This window comes from Mesocricetus auratus, unplaced genomic scaffold (assembly GCF_017639785.1).
Source record: "Mesocricetus auratus isolate SY011 unplaced genomic scaffold, BCM_Maur_2.0 Super-Scaffold_100014, whole genome shotgun sequence".
NCBI lineage: Eukaryota > Metazoa > Chordata > Mammalia > Rodentia > Cricetidae > Mesocricetus > Mesocricetus auratus.
This window is the reverse complement of record NW_024429197.1, coordinates 13650686-13656506: the sequence shown is the minus strand read 5'-3', so window position 1 is coordinate 13656506 and position 5821 is coordinate 13650686.

Genomic DNA, 5821 nt, shown 5'->3' with positions numbered 1-5821 from the left:
TAACAGTCAGTTCTTTTTTTTTTTTTTTTTTTTTTTTTTTTTGGTTTTTCCAGACAGGGTTTCTCTGTGGCTTTGGAGGCTGTCCTGGAACTCGCTCTGTAGACCAGGCTGGCCTCGAACTCACAGAGATCCGCCTTCCTCTGCCTCCCGAGTGCTGGGATTAAAGGCGTGTGCCACCAATGCCCGGCTAACAGTCAGTTCTTGAAGGCTGAACAAGAACCACTCAGTTGGCTTTCTCTGCTACCTGTATGTACCAGCTTGGTATATTCACCTTGTGCTAGATTACATAATTTATTTAATCCTTCCTGCCAACTCTATGCTGGTGTCTCCACAGTGGAACCAGAGAGGGCTTGTGCCACTGAAACTTCATATGATCTAGAAGGCTTGAGTCACCTCCCAGGATGATCCAAGGCCTGACTGCCTTTCATTGAGAAAACCAGGTCTCTCCAAGATCTGGAAGTCTTCCCGGGACCACTCCCTGTTAGGATCCTTGGAGAGACATCATATGAATGAACCCACACCACCATCTAGTGGTAAATGCCTGCATGGGCGTCTTAGGAACAGCCTGAATCCTAGGACAAGAAAGGCTTTGAAGACAGGGTAAAAGGGTTAGACAGGGGCTGGAGAGATGGCTCAGCAGCTAAGAACACTGACTGTGACTGCTCTCCCAGAGGACCTAGGTTCATTCGCAGCACCCACGTGGCAGCTCATAACTGTCTGTAACTCCAGTTTCAAGGGACCCAACACCCATGGCAAAAACGCTCATTAAAAAAAAAAAAAGAGGGCAAGACAAGGAGAGGTAGCGAAGGTAATGCTCACATCAGCTGTGGTTTGAATTCCATCTTAAAGATGAAGACATGGAAGTCTGGAAAGATGCAATGTTGGAAAGTGGCTGAACTGGGATTTGAGTCCAAATTCACTTGATGCTGGAAGTGATGCCAAGGGGAGGAGTCCAGGGTCAAGTTTCAGGAACAGACAAATGAGGAAGATCAGAGCACTCTGAGTGTCTCTGTCTAATCACCTTGAGGACTTTATGAGCAGGCGCTGTGTTAGGCTTGAGGGTGAAGTCATGAACTAAACGGGACTATACTGACGGGTAGGAAGTAGTCCTTGGCTATTCATAAGCTTATTATCTGGGAGAATGGACAGGACAAAGTAAAGGCATAATGTGAGAGGGGCAGAAATTTAGTTGTTGTTGTTTTTTGTTGTTGTTGTTGTTGTTTGAGACATGGTTTCTCTGTGGCTTTGGAGGCTGTCCTGAACTAGCTGTTGTAGACCAGGCTGGTCTCGAACTTACAGAGATCCGCTTGCCTCTGCCTCCCCAGTGCTGGGATTAAAGGCATGTGCCACCATTGCCCAGCTAGAAACCTAATTTTTAAAATTGCCTTTTAGACTTTTTTACCATGTGACTGAATACACTGCAGGCATTCATATGTGTGCACCACTAGTGTACTTGTTGGATCTCCTGGAACTGGGTATAACAGGGTTTCAGACCTTAGCAGGCTCCCAAGACTTTAACACAACTGACTCCATGGTGGAAGTACCATCCAGGCTGTAAAACTCAGCAAGCAGACAGCACCACCTGCCAAAACTAAAACAAAGACCTAATCCATCAAAGCCCATAGTTATGGGAAAGTCTCTAAACATATTAACCTTGAATTTTGGCTTTGGTAATTCTGCTTCTGGATAACTGTTCTTGTTAACTGAAGTGTGTCAAGCTAGGACATGGCTTTTGTGCTTAAAAGTTCACCCTGAGAAAGGGTCATCATAGTGCTACACTGGGATCCCAAACACCCAGCATAGTGACTGACTGGCTAATAAAGACTTTCTATTGGCTTAAATCCATGTCTAAATAGTCTTCTCTGGTGAATACCCAATAGTATTGGCTTATAGATGGTTGTGAGCCATTATATGGGTGCTGGGAATTGAATGCAGGTCCTTTGCAAGAGCAACACGTGCTCATAACCACTGCATTGAACTATCTCTCCAGTCCCAGAAACTTGATTTTAATAGACAACTTCAGGTTCACACCGGAAACCTAGCCTTCCCAATTTGTGTTCTTGGGAAGAGAGGTTCTATGTCTCTGAATATCAACTTCTTAATTAATAAGAGATTTCTTGTTTAATAAATGACCCTGATTTGGTCACATCATCATTACATGGCAAAAACAAAAACAAAACAAAACAAAAAAATCTTTTTTTTTTTCAAAACAGGGTTTCTCTGTGTAGCTTTGTAAATCGCATAGATCCACCAGCCTCTGCCTCCTGAGGGCTGGAGAGATGGCTCAGAGATTAAGAGCACTGACTTCTTCAAGAGGTCCTGAGTTCAATTGCCATCAACCACATGGTGGCTCACAACCATCTATAATGAGATCTGGTGCCCTCTTCTGGCCGGGAGGCAAACATGCAGATAGACTACTGTATACATAATCAATTAAAGGTGTGTACCATCACTGCCTGGCTAGTTTTTTTTGTTTTTTTTCAGACAGGGTCTCACTATGCAGCTGGGGTTAGCCTGGAACTTGTTGTGTAGGGCACACTGACTTGTACTCAGAGACCTGTCTGCCTCTGTCTTTTTTATTTTATTTTGTTTTTTTTGAGACAGGATTTGCCTGTGTAGCTTTGGAGCGTGTCCTGGAACTAGCTCTTGTAGACCAGGCTGATCTCGAACCCACAGATCTGCCTGCCTCTGCCTCCCGAGTGCTGGGATTAAAGGCATGCGCCACCAACGACTGGCTCCTGATTGACATTTTTGTTTTTCGAGACAAGGCTTCTCTGTGGCTTTGGAGGCTGCCTGATTGACATTTTTATATGTAAGATAACATAAGTTACTATTTCTGGGCTGGGGATAGAACTCTCTAATTGAGTGTTTGCCTAGCATCCACAAAACCCGGGGTTAAATCCTCTAATAAAAAAAACAGACAAACAAGCCGGGCGGTGGTGGCGCATGCCTTTAATCCCAGCACTCAGGAGGCAGAGGCAGGCGGATCTCTGTGAGTTCGAGGCCGGGCTGGACCAATAGCCTCCAAAACAATACAGAGAAACCCTGTCTCGTAAAAAAAAAAAAAAAAAAAACAACAACAACAAACAAAACCACAACAACAAACAAATCCTCTCTCTCTGTCTCTCTCTCTCTCTGTCTCTCTCTGTCTCTCTGTCTCTCTCTCACACACGCACCGTCTTAACCGTTTTCAGTGTAATGACGTTTAAGTTGAATTAGCTCCGCAGCGTGATGCATTCACGTTGCTGTGCATCCATCTCCTCCTGGCTAGCATTTTCGTCTTCCCAAACTGAAGCTCTGTACCCACTAAACAAAAATCTATATTCTCTTCTCCCTCAAGCCCTTCTACTCAGCCTTCTTCTTTCTGTCTCTAAATTTGGCTAGCCTAAGTGCTTCATTTAAATGAAGTAATACAATAGTTATTCTCCTGTGCCTGCCTTATTCTGCTTAGCACACCATTGTCAAGGCGCACCCACGTAGCATATGTCAGAATTTCTTTCCTTTTAAGGGTGGATAATATTCCTTTACAAGCACATTTATATTTCGTTTATCCATTCACCCACCAGCAAACCCTCAGGTTTCTTTCAAGTTTTGGTTCTTGTAAATGATGTTTCTATGTTCATGAGTGTTTAACTATCTGTTCAAGTTTCTGCTTTCAGTTCTCTGGGGTGTATGTCCACAAGTAGAATTGCTAGATTATATAGTGGTATTTTGAGAGAATGCTTACTTTACCACAGAAGCAGCTGTTAGTCTGCATTCTCAAAAACTTGTTTTTTTTTTATTTACAGAACAGAAACACTAGATTAAGAAGAAGGCTACATCAACTAAGAGGCTCTTGTGAGTAACACTGACAGATGAAGGTACCTTTGTGTCTGCATAGTAGCAGTGGAAGTGGCTGGATTCTACCTTGGTTTTTTAAAAAAGAGCCAACTGAACTGAAAGGGAGGAACCAAGGGTAATTGGCTTAAGCAACTGGAAGACTGAGGTTGCCATTTATAGCTGAGGCTTAGGTGGACACATCAGAAGTTTGTGTTGGGACATGTGACATCTAATATGCTTATTACACACCTAATACATATAAAGACCTGGTGTTTTGAGAAGATCATTGGAATGCAGAGAGAATCTGAGAGTTGCTGATTCTGATACAGCTGACTTTTAAAGTCTTGAGACTTAGCCGGGCGTTGGTGGCGCACGCCTTTAATCCCAGCACTCGGGAGGCAGAGGCAGGCGGATCTCTGTGAGTTCGAGGCCAGCCTGGTCTACAGAGCGAGTTCCAGGACAGCCTCCAAAACAACACAGAGAAACCCTGTCTCGAAAACCCAAAAAAATAAAAAATAAAAAAATAAAGTCTTGAGACTTGAGGTCATCTAAAGAATAATCATATATTTGGAAAAAGAGACCCAAGGGCTAGGCTGTTGGACTTTCTAGAAACAAGAAAGCAAAAATCTGCATGGAAGAGTTGTCCAGGGACTCAATGTCCTGAAACTTGCTAGAAGAAAGTCTTTGGGAAAGGAGGAACTATGTAACTGAACCATGTAAGATATTAAAGAATAGAAAATTGACAATTCTTCTTGGAGTCTTTAACAAAACTTCCTTCAATGAATTGTGAGCAGGCAAACAGACAAAATCCTGAGAGAAATTCAAAACATAAGAAAGAAATGGGAGACAATGAAGAATTACGTCAGAAGTTTTTCCACTATGGAGAAGCAGGGAAATAGTGTGGTGATCAGTTGTTAAACCAGACACAATGGTTCACACCTTTAATCCTAGCATCGAGGAAGCTGAGGCAGAATAACCTGGAAGTCAGCTTGACTACATGAGTTCTGAGACAGTCCTGGCACCTGCAAGCACCTCTCTCTCTCTCTCTCTCTCTCTGTGTTTTGTAAGCTTGTCTTTTAGATCGAAGAAATAATAACAGCAATATTGTCTCTGTCTCTGTGTGTGTCTGTCTCTCTGTGTCTGTCTCTCCCTCTCTCTGTCTCTGTCTGTCTGTCTGTCTGTCTCTGTCTCTGTGTCTCTTTGTCTCTCTCGTTAGATGGGGTAGCACTGGGAGAATTAGTATAACTTGATCCTTACTAAGGCAGACAAGTGGCAGGGGTGACCTTAGCTAAGGGGCATCCTTCCAGGAGGGGTGGCAAATTCCCATTAGGGTGAGGGTGGGATGGATTGCATGGATTGAGGTAGTAGGTAGGGCCACAGGATCTATGGAATCTCCTTTCCTCAACTCAATAGACTTCAACTCCCCTCTATCAATCTCCAGGATTTTTCCAGAACACATTCAGCTCACGTTGTCTTAAGTGAGGCCACTGAAAGTTGTGATAATTGAATGCGTATCTGACTCTCCAGATGATACTGGGGGTCATCCAGAGGATAGTCTCTGAATTTTCCTCACAACCCTCCAAACTGGCTCAGAGCCTCGCAGCCCGTGCTGGCAGACCTAGCCTGGAACAGAACACTGAGCAGCTGCTACGCAACGGGTTCCACAAAGAGGGGCGGTCCTAGTCCTGCGTTCGGCGTTCGAGCCGGCCCTCCCCTTTTTCTTTCCTACTTGCAATTCGCGATCTAGAGAGCCTGCGGAACTTGGCCCAGGGAGGCCACTGTAGCCAGGGGCTACCGGGAAATCCAGCGGTTGTTGGGTGGAACCCGAAGGCAATCTTGAATAGGATTGGATCGAGAGTTCAGAGGCGGAGCTAGAAATCGAATTTGGGACTCGGCTTAGACAGAGGAGGGGCATACTGTAGGAGGGGGCGGGGTTTTGGCGGAGGGCTGTGCGGGTTTCAGGATTGGAGAGTGAGCTTTGGGGCGGAGTCTGAGGGGGCGG